We start from the raw sequence: 18,359 nt of genomic DNA on the forward strand, positions 1-18,359 counted from the left end.
AATTTCCCCCAAAATTTAACACTTTTTCCTTTGATTTGACCCGGACCTATGTTTGCTCGACATACCAAGTTTTAAAATTATCCTAAAGATATAAGTTTTAACATACTGACAAGTTTCAGAAAATACGCCATAAAAATTGGGGCCCAAATGTTAACAAGCTTTTTCCGTGTTTGACCTGGGGCCTATTTTTACCCCACCTGACCCAGTTAAATTTAACTATAGATCATCAAAATTTAACATTCTAACAAAATTTCATGAAGAAAGTCATAATGTGGGCCCCTACAGGTTAAAAAAAAACTTTCCTTTTTTATTTGACCTTAACAGTTTTTTTTACCGATGACCCAATTCAAACTCACCCCTTTTATTCATAACATTCTGACCAATTTCATTTAAAATTGGGAAAAATTTACCTCTAGAGGTTCAACTTTTCCCTTTTTTTGTGAAATAAGGGGGGTAATTTGCATAATTCGTCCTTAGTTTCTACCCCGATTTTCTCTTCCAAATTATGAAAAAATAAATTTCAAATGGTCCCTACTAAAAATCTTACGAAAAAACCATTTGTTTTCGAAAGGATCTAGATTTTTTCCAACACAATTGAGTGCAAGTCTGAAAAAAATCAAATACAATATTGGTCTTATCATTTTCAAAAAGGAAATGTGGGGTGCAACGTTTTTTTTTCAAAATTGGGAAAGTACCCAAAAAATTAACCAAGTGTGACCTGACATCGAGCGATAGGTCTCTACATTCTTCTGCTCACCAAAAGGCTACAGCAAAAGGTTCTTCTGCAGCCCCCTTCAATGATAATTTTAAAAAATGATTTTTTTTAATTTTAAAATTTCCCAATTTCCAAATCCATTTTTCTATCTCCCTTTTTAAATTTTTTTCTTTATTTTTTTATTTTTTAAAGTCTTTTTTTGTTTTCTGTTTCTTTTTCTATCTCAAAGTCTCCTTTTTAAGCTTTTAATGTCCAACTTTATTTCCCCTTGTTATCAAATAAGAGTTTCTCTCTCTAATCTGGATTTTCTCTCCCTTCCTCTTTTTGCTTTTACTGTCTGAAACAACCAATGAAAATAATTTATATACATAAAGAGAGATTTATTATACATTTGAAACAAATATATACTTTTAGAAACCTAGGAAAGTCAAGGGTTTTAATTTTTATTCCGTTTTTTTAAAAAAATTTAAAAAATAATATATCCATCTAGTGATTTGTCGTTGAAAAAATCATTGCTTGGAGTTCAATGGTACCCGAGGATATAATAATACGCATTTAAAGACAAGCAATATTTTTTCAAGAGCAAATCACAAAAAAATATATTATTTCGATTTTAACACTTAAAAAGGGTTTAAAGACATCCTTATACATTCTTAAATTTTGCCCGTTTCAAAAACGGTTTCTTTTTCCAGCGACCCATCCCCTTGACGCCATGATTAATAAATTGTGACTCAAAACAGTGACTGTTTTACTGTATATAATTCCTGCTTTTCCTTCTTTGTTTAAAAAAAAGAATCATCGTGTTAGAATAATTTACACATAAATCTTCTACATTTGTATTTGTAATATCTTTACAATGAAGTCATCTTACACCCCCGGGGTTTTCGTGACACTCATTGGGTTTTTCATTCATGCCAAATATAAACAATTTGCTCCATGCATGTCAAAGTTATGGTTTCCCTAACAAATCCAACAGACCACACACACACCCACATACACAAAAATACACCGAACACCATTTGGACAAATAGTCTTTGCTCCGCAAGCGGCCCACAAAATGTACATTTACCCTTTTGGGCTTCTTTTGTACTTCAGGGGCCACATTTTCAAACTTTTTCACTCACATTTTTTTTTCTCACTGACTAAAAAAAGACTTTGAACACTTATATTTTGGGGAAAGCGAGCACATGTTTTTTTGTTTGTTATCATAGTTAACTTTGTTGGTTTTTTTACTTGCCAAAAATTAGAAAACAATTTTGTTTATATCTCAACTAATCAATTATTTTCCATTTATTTCATCTACTAAAGTCAACTTGGGGGCCTATACCTTAACTTTGCAGCTGGGGCCCTTTTTGAAAAAACATTGACACAAAAATGGCTCCTGTCAAAAAAAGCCTCTCCAAATTCTTACAGGGGTTTTTTTTTAAATTCAAACAGTATTGGGGTTTACAAAAGCAACCTAAAAACTATAGAATAATTGCATGATTACAAGGGGGTATTAAAAAACTTACATGTCCAGTTCAAGTTCCGACGCCACCAAACAAATACGGGGGCCAGGTTACACACACTGGGTCAAATCACCCGAATATTAATGCAATTATATAACAAAATTAACTCCAAAATACAAGTAAATATTATGTTTGAAAAGCAAAAATAAAAGAACGAGGGATTTCCCACATCAATTGCTTTTTGCATAAAAAATTAAATATTAACTTTTAAAACACAGTTAAATTCCCATTTTAAAAAAAAGCTTAGGAACCCTTTTCAAATTTCGGGGACAATTCTATTTTCATCAAGCTTTTTCAAACCCCTGTTCCAAATAACGTCAGACCGGGACGAGCTTTTTTCATGAAAACTCTATCCAGAGTTTTTTTATATCGTGAATTTTGGAAAAACACCCCCCCATTTTTTTGTCGGTCAAGCTTTTTATTAGCTGGAAAAAAAATCAAATTTAAGATTAAAAACTTTGACTTATTTTTCAATTATTAATGAGTGTGCCCTTACTTGTCAAAATCTGATTTACTTGATTTTTTTCTTTGATTTGTCGGTATAATAAAGCCATTACACAAAAAGATACTACACTAGTGTAAAAAACTAGATTTTTAAATTTATGAGACATTAGCAAAAAGGCTTTATTTTATTTTTTGACTCACTTAATAATTGTAAAAAAAAATTTTTCTTCATATTAACTTAGTTTTTTTGAATTTTAATACAGTACTGTATTTTAACTTGACTAAATAAACAAAAAACATCATGGGTAAACTTGAAAAGTATATTTTATAAAAAATTTTTTTACAAAATGTTTATTTTAAATTCTCACCCCTTTTTCTGATTTTTAACTTTTCTCATTGTGAAAAAATTAAAAAGGGGCACGATATCTGAAATATAATACAAACATCAAAAAAGGGAATTTAAAAATATAAAAACCAAATAAAATAATTTAAAACCACTTTTCTCAAATAATTTAAAGTTTAACCATTGATAACGCAAAATGAACCGTTAAAAAAATGAAACCTTTTGCTTACTGACAATTTGAATTTTTATGTACTGAACTTTTTTTTTTAACCAAGAATTTCTTGGTTGGACAAACTCTTTGCCATAAAAGACCCATATTTTAACGACCCCAGTTTCAAAAAGGCAAACATTTTTCACCAAATCTAAAGAAGACATTATAAAAAGCCAGCCTTATCCTTACACAAACTAAATGTACAGACAAAAGCAGAAGGGAGACATTGCTCACGGTGCATTGCCAGTCGCTTAAAAAACCACCTAAATACTTAAACTTTTATTTAAAAAATGTAAAATTTTGAAGAAAAACAAAAGGCCCTGATGCCCTTAAAAGCTCACCTTAATTTCACTTGAGACAAAAAGGTCCTCAGAAAATATCTAATCCAAAAAAAAAACAAAAATGGGAAAAAAAAAAACCTAAAGAAAAAAACTTTCAAGGGATGATATGTTAAAAACACCTTTTAAAATTAGGGGGTAATCCTTTTTTACCACGAAAACGTCTCTTTTTTCCTGCCCAATAAAAACAGTGTTCTAAATAAAAGCTTTTATATAACGAAAAAGGGAAATAAATTTAAAAAACTATTGTAATGGACAAGAAAAGGATCTGCCCAATAAATCTTTACAAAAATGAAATTTCAAAACATATCTTCAGTATTATGGAATATAACAATTTAATTTTAAATAAAGGAGAATTTGACATTAAATCATCCCCATTTCACCCTGATTTTCTCAGTCCAACTAATAACAAAATGAAATTTCAAATAAGTCCCGTAGTACTTACTGAAATAAATCCATTTTGATTTCCAAACAGGGAGGTAAACAGATATTAAACAAATCTGGAACCTATGATTGGACTATTTTTTAAGGAATCCAAATTTATTGTTGTTGAAGATATTTTTTTAAGTTTGTACAAATAAAACCATAAAGAAGTCTCTATTGGCGCAAAAGCCAAATAGCAATTTTTGGACCTTTAAGTGCCATAACTTGCGAACCCATACGGAACTGGCCCTTAAAAGGGGCGATTTTTGGGGGATACAATTGTTCAAGTGGGTTAAAACAAATCAAAATAAACTGCATTGTGCAACAAGGGCAAATTCTAATTTGGCCCCTTTCCGGGCCATAACTGTGGAACCCATTAAGGAATCTTGCCTTTCAAGAAAGGGAAAGGATCTTTTGGGACACAATTTTGTGCAATTTATTAAATTCAAACATAAACGAAGCTATTTTCAAAAAGGGGGGAAAATAGCTAATTCTGGGCCCCTTTCAGGGGGACACTTGGAACCCCCAAAGAACTCGCCAGTTCAAAATGGAATCGAGATCTTAGGGATACAACTTTTAAAAGCCATTTGGTAAAAAATCAAAACATAAAAAAGCTCTATGTCAGACAAGGTCAAAAAAGCTAATTTTGGGCCCCTTTCGGGGCCCATAACTCGGGGACCCATTGGGATCTGCCGTTCAAAAAAGGACCGTATCTACAGTGATACAATTGTATTCCCGTTTGGTTAAAAAAAAATCAAAATAAACCCTACGGCAGACAAAAATTGTTGACGGAAAAGACCGGGGAAAACACAAAAACTCACCTTTTCACTATGTGACGTGACTAAATATGTAAAAGCAAAAAGGGAAAACAAAATAGCGTCAGAGAAAAAAGCTTTAATATTCCCCTTTTTATATAGGGGCATAAATTTAAAACACAAAGATATTAATCATATAATTTCAAAAAGGGTTCTTTATTTTTTTTTTTGCATACTTTTCCCGGTACAAATGAGATATTTAGTTTAACGATTAAAAAAATTCTGTTATTTAATTTTAATTTTTTTGATAATAAAAGAATGTTTTTTTCAAACCTGCTATTAAAGTTTTTAAACGTTTTTACTCGAACTTTCTGAAGCTCAGAATTTTCCACCGGTAAAATAATGACAGATTAGTGCAAACTCTCAAACCAATGACTGACAGGACATTAAGAATCTTAAAGTACAATAATTTTCTGGAAAATTACCATTTTTTTTTAAACGATCTGTTTTAAAATCTGAGTTGATAATTACTATTATTCAAAAAACATTACGTGGATTTTTCGTGATGGTTTATGTTTAAATTTTTTTTATGCCAATTACTATCCAATTACATGTCATAAAAATTGTTTTTATTTGATAGAAATGAACTTCTTTTAAAGTCATCTTCCCTTTAGAGTCAATAAAAAGTCACAAAAAGTACAATTCTGTTGATCAAAATTCGGGACTGACAAGCAAAAAGTGTACACCCCCGGGGCCTTTTTCATTTCATTTTGCAGTTCACAAAATTTAATTGGTTTATAATTTAGATGCATCCCATTCCGCTTGTAAGTGGCTGAAATCCATTTTTGCTTGTAAGTGAAAAGGAGAAAATGCACTTATAAAAAATAAAACCAAAACCACCGATAAGGGTCCTTCCTTAAAATTAGTCTGAAAACATTCCTTTGCAAATATTTCATGGAATCTTGTGAATCACATTACACACTTTCGCTACTTTTTTTCATGGTTTCCCCAAAAATCCCCCAGCCAAACCCCCAAGAATAGTTAAAAAAATTTCCCTCCTTAAATTTAACCCCCAAACCCCCACCTCTCCAACCCTCAAGCCCCTAAATACCCCTCCCTCGTAAATACCATCTCTTTCCCCCCTCAGATCATAAAAAAGATCTCCGACCTGTAACAAAAGGATAAGGGTACCCTACCACACCCCAACCCCCCCACCACAACACAAAACACCAAAGAAACTCCTGCCACCTGGGTGGGATTTTTTTTTTCTAATAGGGCCCAAATTTTTTTGCGACTTTGATTTCACTTTTCAACTGTCGTTGTGTTACATATGTTTGGTTGTGTAACTTTACTACACAAACATTGAAACACAAAAGGGGAAAAAACAATAATGACGCCCCTATTTATAACTTTTTTAGAAATTTTTCTCTAAAAACCAACAGTAATTTAAACTAGAAAAAAATCTTCAGTATCGCGTTTTATAAAAACCCAATTCACGATAAATGAAAACTAAAAACCAGTTTCATTTGGTTCATATTTCCACGATTTCCTTTATGTCTATTATCTCCATTATTTTCCCCGTTACGTATTTACATCTATGTTTTTGTATCTATTTCGAAAATTTTTTTATTTTTCAAAAACAACCGTCGTATCGGTTTTGTACAAATGTTTAATTCAGGCGTAACAAAAGGGGGAAAAAAACTATTTTTAAAACTTGTTGTAAGATCGGGAATTACGCATTAATCGAGTCGGCGATAGCTTGCCAAAACCCAAATTTCTCGTCCGCAACACGCCCCCCGCACCGCACCCCTTTAACTTTCCATTTTAAAAACCCCCTGGTTTTCAATAAATTTTTCCATGGCCAAATTTGCATTTTTCCCGGCCATGGACTCTACGGGGGGCTTTGGGGTCTTTTCCCCCATTGCAACGAAAGACATCTGTACGGGAAAATTCACGCGAAAATGACGCAACGTGCCGACCCTGGAAGCTGAGAATTTGGCCGCTTTGTATTAAAAAACTACGGCTCCGAGAAAAATCCAAAACTTGAAAACGTTTAGTGAAAGCCAGCTTGAAAATTTTCTCACGAACAATTCTCAGACAGTTCTGAGACAATCTTTACTGAGAAATTTTTCTCACTTGGAAAAGTTAGTAAAGCGGGGGGCCCGAGGGAAATCGGCAGTTACATTGCAGCAGTTACATCAGTTAAATGCCAACTGCGGCATTACAGCAGTTAACGCTCACTGCCACAGTTACGCATTAACTGCACAAAGCCAGCAGTTAACAGTTAAACATTGCGAATGTAAAATTTTAAAAAATTACAAAGCGAAAAATACAAAGCTTTTTTTAAAAATTAACATCTATACAATGTTTAAATTTAAGAGCAAAAACCTACGGGTTACGGAAGTTTTCACTGGAGTAGTACTTGCAGTTTTCTGCTTTTAGGTTTAATAGCATTACGTAAAAACTTCTTTATTATTACTTTTAACAAAAAACATAATTAAAAAATCCCCTTTTTTACTGTATTCCCAATTTTTTGGGCGAACCATATGTAGCTACTTTTTTTTTTTAAATAATATCTAGCATAAAAATTTTTAACAAAAAAAAATAATTTAAAAAATACACAATATGGGGTCACCCCAAAGAATTCCACGATTTGTCCGAGTGAATTATCCACGCAGTTGTAACACTAGTATTTTTTGGGTAATTAAAACATGGCTCCGCTGATTATTATTTCGATCGATTGTAATATGTTCTTTTTTGTGTAAAAACGTAGATGGAAGAATGTGGAAGCACTAGTTCACGTCTCATATTGTAGGCGGACACGTCACCGTGCAACGTGTAATGTGCTAACAACGCTGAAAAAAACGTAGGAGTGCGTAGCGTGAGTTCTATCCTGCGTACCCAGTAATCCATACACTGTACCTAAATTAGCTTTTAAGTGTAACAAGCCTTTCATATGAAATAGAAGATTAAATATATATCCTTTCCGCAGCCTTAACGTACTAAAACGTATTAGCGTCTGATGGCCCTTTCACGCTTCCGTATAAACAATATTTATTACACGAAACTTATTTTGAAAGTATTTCTGAAATGTCTAGGTCTGCAGCTCTCAAATACGGTTATATCTTACATCTGAGGCATATACTGACACTCTCAGACAACATCAAAAATGACATTTTGAGCGATTTGCTGAAGTTCCAAAATTATCAATGTACCCTTGGTCCGTTTCGGACCCCTGTGGGATTTCTGTATATCCAGAGCTCAAATATTTTTTTCATAGATTAAAAGCAGACATGCTGTACTAAAGCCCAGGTAGTTTCAATTCGTAATAAAGTGCTGAAAATTGGCTCCCCAATAGCAAAAAAAAAAAAAGAAGTGCACGCGCATACATTTAGACGGGGTGACCCCTGCGCGTGACCCCTGACTATCTACGAATCAAAATGCGGCTTTCGTTTTCAAGTTTAGCATTTCTACTTTCATTTTATTTACTTCCGGAAATAGCTGACGGTCGCGTGACGTCATTTTCTGTGTTGTCAAAAACATACATATGCCTGGCGAGATTGCATAAATATGTGCTGGCCGTCCTAAGGTTATATAGCAGCACTCTTTATTCGTACCTGTTAAATGTAATTTTCATATTAGAATCAAACTATCATGTATTGCTTCAGCAACGGATTGTCAGTATGCCAGATACCTAATTACAAAATGTGCACATATCTAGTGCTCTGTCATTATACAGCATTAAAAAGCATTTTTTTTTCAGAAACATGTTGGTTCATCTTGAAAAAAATGTTACAGTTTTAAATTGTTGCGACATCAACCATTTCTGTCAATTCAGCATACAACGCCAACATCATGCCTTTGGTACTGAATTAGTAGAATAAGTGTGTCTAATACCTTAATAAAAAAAAAGACCTCAGTATCACGGGTATGAAACGTTGCCTGCGGCACAAAATGTGCCGCACTGAAATGAAGGCATCGCGCCTCCGGCGGCGCAGGCATTGCGCAGGATGTTTACAAAAATAACGAGCAAGGTGAGTAAAATTGAATGTTTTTGGTTATTGTCTTTTTACAGTAAAAACTTTTTAGAAATCGGGGAATGCAGCGGGATGTAGTTGTGTCTTGCCGACAAATCCATGCCCAGTTTGTGAAGAAATATGTAATATTGTTATTTTGCGCGTGTTTTTCATTGGATATAGTAACGTGAAAATTACAAAAGCAGTGAATATTCAGAGTCATTTCATATCCTGCTGTAAAAGGAATGATGTATTTCTGTAGTATATTATATAAAGGCATGACATCTGATCGACTGAGATAAGATACATGTGAAGGAAAAGGCATATCCCCACGTTCTGCCGACTTTTCAGTCCAGTGCCGCAGGCATCTCGATGGTGCCGCAGACATCGTGAGAGGCGCAGTCATCTTGAATACTATTTTAGTCAGTAGTACGTGTAATTTCGACCTGAAAGATGTATTTAAGTACAAAAATATCAATAACAATGTTGTTCCTCCAGTTATTGTGTAAGACAAATCTTCTCAATCCGAACTTTGTAATATAAATAGCTATTTTAAGAAGTTTGCAATATTTTTTCTTGCTCTTTTGGGGGATGGGACCAGGTGCCTCCCAGTTGAGAAAATCACGTCATTTGATATCGAATTAGGATTATTTTCTCCTGAAAAACAATATTCAATTACCAAACATTCCCATTTGTAACAATTATTGATGCTAAGTTCAAAGCAAGGTATGGAAACTAGCATTTGAGCACAAAAACTGTCATAACTTTTGTCAGTTTTCAACCAATTTTGATGTTTTTGTTTCAGCATCAAGTTTTTATTTTTTACAGCAAAGAGCTTGTATTTTTAGTTCTTTGTTTACAGTTTGGGCGTACTATTTTGATAAGCGATGAGCTGAATTTCGCCCCCCATCCCCTCCCCCAACCCCCCGAAAAAAATGGCGAAATACCACTGTTTTGGGGTTTTCCGAAGACACAAAAAACGTAAAAACATGAAACTTCCCTTGAAAAACGATACCGTTCCCAAGTTTTGTGTGGAAAAGAAACAATGAAGTTATCTATAGTTAAATATCTTGTTTATATTATATTTTCAGATGGATGTACATGCATTCAGTGTATATAAAAAGGAAAAAGAAAATCATTTCACCTTATGATCAGACGAAAATTTTATGTGTACAGTCAGTGCACAGACCTAAATCATAGTTGAACGACTAAGAGTGAGTAAAATACGTTAATATTTTTGTAGAATTTCAGAAATGATTAGAACAAGTTAAGCCCCATTTTGGACATTTTTTTCATTGGTTCTTTTCAACACAAAACTTTGGAACAGTATCGTTTTAAATATTCTTCGTTCGTATGTAAATATCTTGACTTAACAGTGAAATTTGTGCTGATATACTGTTATAGAAAAACATAGCGCGAGATAAGCGAGAGAGATTTCATGTTTTTTTGTGTGTGTGTGTGTGTGTGTTTTTTTTTTTGGTTTTTTTTTTGCTCACCATTTAATCATTTTTATTATTTTGTTTTTATTTATTTTTATTATTTTTTGGAGGGGGGGGGGCGGGGTGAAATTCAGCTCGCCGCTAATAAAACAGTATGCCTAAACTGTAAAAAACCTCGATGCTAAAACAAAAACATTAAAATTGGTTGAAAAATGGCAAAAATTATGACAGTTTTTGTGCTCGGACGCTGATTTTCATACCTTGCTTTGAACTATAATCATCAATAATTGTTACAAATGGGATATTTAGTAATTGAATATTGCTATTTTACGGGAGAAAATGAATCCCAACTTGATACAAAATGACGTCTTTTACCCTGGCCCCATTCCCAAACACAACGAGAAAAAATACTGCAAACTTCTTAAAATAGCTATTATATTACAAAGTTCGGATTGAGAAGATTTGTCTTACTACTATAATAACTGGAGGAACAACATTGTTATTGATATTATTGTACTTCAATACATATTAGAAGGTCGAAATTACACGTACTACTGACTAAAATAGTATTCAAGATGACTGCGCCTCTCGCGATGTCTGCGGCACCATCGAGATGCCTGCGGCACTGGACTGAAAAGCCGGCAGAACGAGGGGATATGCCATTTCCTAGGCATGTATTTTATCTCAATCGATCAGATATCATGTCTTTATATGATATACTGCAGAAATACATCATTTCTTTTCCAGCAGGAGGTGAAATGACTCTGAATATTCACTGCTTTTGTAATTTTCACGTTACTGCATCCGATGAAAAACACGCGCAAAGTAACAATATTACATATTTGTTCACAAATTGGGCATGGATTTGTCGGCAAGACATAACTACATCCCGCTGCATTCCCCGATTTCTAATAAGTTTTTACTGTAAAAAGACAATAACCAAAAACATTCAATTTTACTCACCTTGCTCGTTATTTTTTTAAACATCCTGCGCAATGCCTGCGCCGCCGGAGGCGCGATGCCTTCATTTCAGTGCGGCACATTTTGTGCCGCAGGCAACGTTTCATACCCGTGAGTATGTTTAAATTGTAGTTACATTAATGTAACTGTTATGATATTACATTGTTATAGTACGTACAATATCTTGTCGGAACAATGTTGTCTTTTTCCCCCAGTATCGTGTGCGCGGAACTAATGTGTCAAGGTTCCAATTTCACTGGTTGCAGTTCCAATGTGGTTTTGTCTTTTGCCCGGCATTAAAAGATAGTCCCGACTGGAGATCACATGGAGTTAATTTTGGCTAGTGATTGATTAAAAAATCTTTAAACGGGGTCAATGTCAAGGTGTTTGACTTTCGATCCTGTGGTTGTAGGTTCAAGCTCTTATAGGGTCGCGACAACACCTTAATCCTACTTTTTTCAAGGAAGTGGGCAGAATAAGTGTGAATCTTTATCACAATTAGGGTGAAAGAAATAGATAAAACGGGAGACCATGTGAAACGCAGTAGGAAATCATTACTACTATAAAATCTAACGTTAATTATACCATAGCGCATCTGTCATCATTCTACATTTTATTTACCTAGACTCATTTAATTTTATATTATTATTTTGTGTGTGTGTGTTAGTGGGGGGGGGGGGGTATTATATAACCCTACTAGGTGAATGCTATTTAGAGAGAGATACGCAACGAGATACCGGTATAGCTTTCTATACTGAAAACCAGTCCTTGGAAGTGAAAATGGTGTCTTCAGTCAAAACTACACGACGATTATCCCACTGGAGAAACATTAGAAATAAGCAAGTCAAAAAAGGGGAGAGCGTTCCCGGCCAAACACCAAAGTCCACCCTTGCTTGGAAACCAGACCTTAACCAGGATGGCCACCACCCGGGCGTGTTGGGCGTTCACCCTCTCTACAACGACCACCCGGTGGCACCCCAGTTTCTTCTACTCTTGTGGGACTGGACCCCGACACCGAAACTCGCCATTTTACGTTCTGCCCAGACTTTGAAGCTCCCCCACTCATTTCGTTTCTTGTCATACATTATGTTTATTCTTTTTACCTCTCCTTTGTCCAGTTATAATGATAAATAACTACTTGAATATTAATGCATGTAATATGCATATACGTGTTATATATAAATTTAGTGCCCGGGACACATGCGAAACTATCAAACCTTTTCAGTTTCCACTTTGAAATTTGGAATTCCCTACTTTCGTTTTAGTGAAAGATAATTATATAATGGTTTTGACTTTTCTTTATGCTAATATGAAGTTTAGTAACTCTTACTTAATTCTGTAATATCACATGAATTAATTCCCTTTTATTCTGAAAATTTAATTACATTTCTTTCATAGCATATGTACAGTTTGTTAGAATTACATATTAATAATTATTCTAAGAGCAATTTCATTTCTCTTTAAAATGTAAAAGAATTCTGATTACGATATGAGTAAAATATTTATTACTTATGAATTTGTTAATATGCTAATTTCATACCAGTTTAACTGTTACTGAAAGTTTACATAAATACTAATGAAATCGAAGCAACCAGGTCAGGAACTCCGTGGGTTACGGGCGGCCATTTTCTGTCATAACCCAGCTGATCACATACATTTCTACATCTAAAAGGGTACAGGCAGCCCAATTCTGTCATAACCCTTATATAGTATATGGTACATTATGGGTTACGGACGGCCCTCTTCCGTCACAACCCGCAAGTTCTTAGCAAAGCCTCATCTATGAACTGTACCTAGTATTCATAATTTTACTTGTCACATTTTATTTTATGTTGTATTAACTTAGCTGTTCGCTATTGTTAAGGGTTTTGTAAATATATTTGAAAACTACTATTCAGCTTGGTTTTTACTTGGTCTAACTTTAGAGTAAACTTGATATACCCAGTGTACGAACCTAGGGTAGAAACCACCCCACTCAAATATCTGCTCTTTGGAGCTATAGCATGGCTGGAAAGTTGCATGCTTAGTGAAACTTGAGTGAACTTGAGGGTTGCTAGTTAAGTGCATCCTACAAGATCAGCTTAAGCTGGCACTATTTTAAGTCTGAGCAGATGGCACGGTTACAATTATAAGGGAAGGCAATTCCGAGGAATTCTTTCTGATTAATTTCCCTTTGATGGACTATAATACAAGTAGCTGTAAACTGCTGCAACTGCCAGCTGTTGTAGCAGTTAACTTCTGTAACTGCCAGCAGTTGTAGCAGTTAACTGCTGAACTGCTGCAACTGCTAACTGCTCACTTCACACCGATAAAAGTAGTCCGTCATTTGTATTGACGGTGTAAACCTGTATTGACTGAATAAACCCCAAATTTACACAGCAGGCACATATCGGCCAGCTAAATGCATAGTGGTAGGATAAATTACTTGCTCTATCATAATTAAAGTTTATATTGACCTAGCGTTATAAATACAAGTAGCACAATTGTGATCAGAAGGAAATATTAGATGCCATTAGTTTACTAATGGGGGCGTTCATATCTTATAACGAAGTACTTAAGTATCAAACTAACAAATTAAACAGGCATGACATGATTTTACATTAACTCATTAATCATAACAGCTGTATACTTACGAGCAGTGACTTAAACTCTGCTGTAGTGTAAGTTTATTATGTTTCTGGTGGGCTGAATGTAATAAATGAAAATTAGGTAACTCATTAAGATAAATTGACTCGGCTATTTCCGTGAGATAACGTATCCTCCGTGTCGGATTGCGGCATCCTTCGAATAACTAAATAAGATTGAATGCCTATTAAGAAGAGGAAGCACGCTTAAAGCTCTCAATGTTTTTCGTCTTATAAAATCGTGGACATCAATTTTGTGAACAAAGCTCTGCTTATTACTGCTTATTAAAAAAGAACACAATGCGTTTTCTTAGGATTAAGACTGCGATGTTAGTTATTTTCCAGATTACTGGAATTTACAGTTCAAACTCAAAAGTCGCTATAGAGAAGATAAAGGATATAGAAACTATACTTAAATCAGAATCGGAATCTAGAGGTGCAGACTACGGCAATGTTATTGACAAACTAGATGCGATAAACAAGATATTGAATATCTCTCTCGAGCAGAGCGTAAGCAGGGACGTTAGCTCCGGGAATATAAAGCATCTACAGAACGAGTTTACTAGAAATAAAACAGCTTTTCTGGAGGAAAGAACTGAAACAGCGAGATACCGCAGGGAACTGCCGAAGACTGAAAATGATTTTAAGGCTGAATGGTGTTTGAAAAGTTTGAATAAAAGTGAAGAGCTCAAATTGCAGATGAAACAATCAGACGAGTTGCTAAAGGCTAAAACAGATTTACATTTTACTTAGCTGAATGAGGAACAGTCTGCATTACAATCCACAATAAATAACACTTATGCAAGAGTTGAAAATCTTTAAATGTTAGTAACTAAGCTGGCAGAAAATCTTAAACATTTGTACAGTGACCGATCGTGTAAAGAATTTCTTGCAGCAGGGGAAATCCGGACTGGCGTTTATACACTTCAAAACGGACTCGATGTTTTCTGTGACCAAACCACAGATGGCGGGGGTTGGACTGTGTTCCAGAGGCGACAAAATGGCGAGGTTGATTTCTATCGTAACTGGACTGAGTATAGAAATGGATTTGGCGATGTCAACGGTGAATTTTGGCTTGGCAATGAACTTTTGAGTGATTATACAAGATAATATAGAGAACTGAGAATAGATATTGAGGATTTTAATGGAAATACGACACATGCTACGTACAGTAAATTCAAGGTTCATTCGGAAGAAGACCAGTATAGACTTGATGTGGATGGATACAGTGGGAATGCCAAAGATTGTCTTTTTTATCATAATGGAAGGGCATTCACAACGTTTGACAATGACAATGATAATCGTTATAAGAAAAATTGTGCAAAAGTACATCATGAGGCCTGGTGGTACAACAGTTGTCAAGTCTCCAATCTAAACGGTCAATATTTCAATGATAGCGATAAGGTTGATACAAAAGGAATCAACTGGCGCTACTGGAAAAATGAATATTACTGTTTGAAAAGGGTAGAAATGAAAGTTCGTTAATATAAAGTTAAGTATCATAGTGGGATGGCGCTAACAACGTTTGACGATAATAATTAAGAAAATTTGGGAAAATTTGTTTATCATGGCGACAGGTGTTTTTATTTTCAGTTTCAATCTGAACGGCTAGTCTTTCTTTGAACGCCATAAACAAATTATAAACGAATAAACTGGAGCAAGTGGCCAAGCGGTCACTAGAACAAATAAGGTAGAAATGAAATTTCGTTATTAACGTATTCCTAACTAATGGTAAACTTAGTATATACTAAACTGATTTTGGTTGAAAGAATGACGCATTTTCATTTAAGATATAGTTCTATATGCGAGTGTTGAGAATACTTGGATTCAGTGCTGTTATATTTTCAAGTCATAAGGATCATGGAATATACTTTTTTTTTATTTTAACAGTTCCGCTTACAACGGTCCAAAGGCGCGTAATAGGTGTTTCATTACCCCTTATAAACAGACCCAATCAAACGGAGTTTGGTTTTATTTTTAAATCACTTGGTTGCATTCTATGCTTTCGAAGGATCCTTTTTACAGATTTTATTTATTGTTATATTGTTATATCTTTATGACTATTGTACGCATACTATTCTGTAGCGCTTTATATATTTGGTTAGGAAACATTGTTTATTGCAAGTTTGTTTAATTCGTACAAATGACAGAACATATGCTTATGTTTTAAATTATTATGTATTTCATAATAAACACATTCAAAAGCGCTTTAACCTTTAGCCTGCTAGCGGCAAGTGATTCTGTCTTTGCGACCAGTGCAGACCAAGATCAACGTCAGTAAATTTTACAGTGAACACCCCTTTTATAAACAAGTGGTACTACCTAAATTGAATTATGGACCAATTCATTTTAGAAATTTAACTGGGTAAATATTAAAGTTGGACGGGAACAGATAAAGGAAGTAGCATACCATAAAACTGAAATGTGCGCATATCCTACCGGATATACATTAACAATTAAAGGAATTAATATACCATAAAATATGAATATGCGCATGTGAGAAAAAATTTGTAACTGTATTCAATTACTGTATATATTCGTTACAGGATGACTTTAGTGTAGAATAAAATGTAGATCTAGAGTTTGAGCTTCGAGTGGTTTATAACAAACGTACATTTGGAGTATTTCTAATTATATCACCATATCACCAGATACAGGGAAAAATACATAGAAGTGGCGGAGTCTAGAGGACCAGTAATCAGTATACGTGTACAATTAAGTACTGTATTACCAATGTATACCATTTTCAGTATTCACATCGATTACCGGACCTTTAAATCGCCATGTACGGGTTGTCCAGAGTACCAGTATCCGGAACACTAGATTCCGGGTCTAGACGTCCGGTTATCGGACCTCTATCCACTACCTTTAAAAACTGTATTTTCCTTTTACCTTAAGTTTCGTTCTAACAGACAATAACTAAATTCATATAATGAAAATCCTGGATTACGGAACATTTTAATGCATTATTCATTGAAAAAATATGATATTAAAAATATTTTTGAATAATTCCTTGCATTTGGTAAAAGACAGTGGTTAGGGGTCCGGTAACCAGACCTCTAGACGCGGTGTGTTGAGATCAGGTAACCAGACCTTTAGACGACCCGTTTAGGGTTGTCTACACTCAACAAAATTCCTAATCTGTCAGTTTTTATTGTATTACTATTTTGTTAATAATGCAAGTATTTACACGAATTTTCACATACCGACATTTAAATAGGTACTGCAGATAATTATTGATTTATTTTTGACCTACTCACCGCCAAAGTAACCGCTTTAGGTGTTTTGTCCAATTTAGCATATTTTGCACATGCATGGCATGTGCACCAATATGCACGTTTTAATGAATACTTTTGGCATCACTGACGAATGGTCTACTAGAAGAATACATATCATCGTTAAATTGACACAAGAGCAACGCGCCCGGGCTGTCGGAATTATACAACAAAATTCAAAATCGGTCATTTTAATGAATTGTACTTTGGTTAAATTTCGAAAAAAGAGCGCGGATGGTAGATAACCAACGAGTGAAGGTTCTAGTAAACGCAAAGAATGTTACAAATGGAAATAAGCATCAAAGTAACAGTTACAAACAAATAACATCAAAAGTCTATTGAAATTGTAAAAACAATAACACACGTGCCGTAAATGTGTCCCAGCTAGCAACATTTCGACAGCTCGATCCCATTGCTCTTGTGTCAATTTCACCATAATATGTGTTTTATCTATTTGGACTTTCGTCAGTTATGCCAAAATTGTAAACGAACACGTGCATGTTGGTGCACATACACTGCACGTGCAAAATATCCAATATTAGGCAAAACGGTTACTTTGGCCAAGATTCACCAAAAATAAATTAATAATTAGCTGCAGTATCTATTCAAATGTCGGCATGTGAAATTTCGTGTAAATACCTGCATTACTGACAAATATAAACTGGAATTAGGAATTTTGTTGAGTATAGAGGTCCGGTAATTAATATGAATACTTGAATGGTATTTGCAGAGAGGAAACTTTCATTAAAACCTCTATCTAGCAAAAACAAATGATGATTTTAAAAAATCGTTCTCGTTTTTATTCGTGGTTTTTAATACATTGCAAAATGTTGGAAATAGAAGTAATTATAATTCTTTAACCCCGGGAAAAGATTGCGAATTAAATGAATTTTTATTAGTAATTAGTCATTTGTGTGAAGTAATAAAATCTTTTATTTATTTCGTGTTTTTCTCGGGATTAATGAATTAAAATAAGTATCTTAGATTTGGATTGTGGTCATAAATTGCTGAATTGGTTTCACTGCTTAAGTTTATATAACAGGGACTAACGGAAATCGCCGACAAAGTTTCATATTCAATGTAACTCAAAATGTTTACCAGTATTTACAAAAACTACGTAATAACGGCAACTTTATGATAACTAATCAAGGCTTACCATCGGCAATTATCATATATACTGGTAAAACAGTACATGACAGTATAAGTATATCAATTACCGGACCTCTAGACTAAGGGTCTAGAAGTCCGGTTACCGGATCCCTAGCCACTCCCTTGGTATAAAATGCAGACCGCGAGAGAAAAATGCAC

The 18,359-nt window shown here is 34.4% G+C and overlaps 1 pseudogene; it reads left to right on the forward strand.

Moving 5' to 3' along the window:
* Positions 1 to 14,595: 14,595 nt before the first annotated feature.
* LOC128548523 (ficolin-2-like) lies at positions 14,596 to 16,357 on the forward strand (annotated as a pseudogene).
* Positions 16,358 to 18,359: the final 2,002 nt, after the last annotated feature.

The sequence above is a fragment of the Mercenaria mercenaria genome, chromosome 14 (genome assembly GCF_021730395.1).
Source record: "Mercenaria mercenaria strain notata chromosome 14, MADL_Memer_1, whole genome shotgun sequence".
Taxonomy (NCBI): Eukaryota; Metazoa; Mollusca; class Bivalvia; order Venerida; family Veneridae; genus Mercenaria; species Mercenaria mercenaria.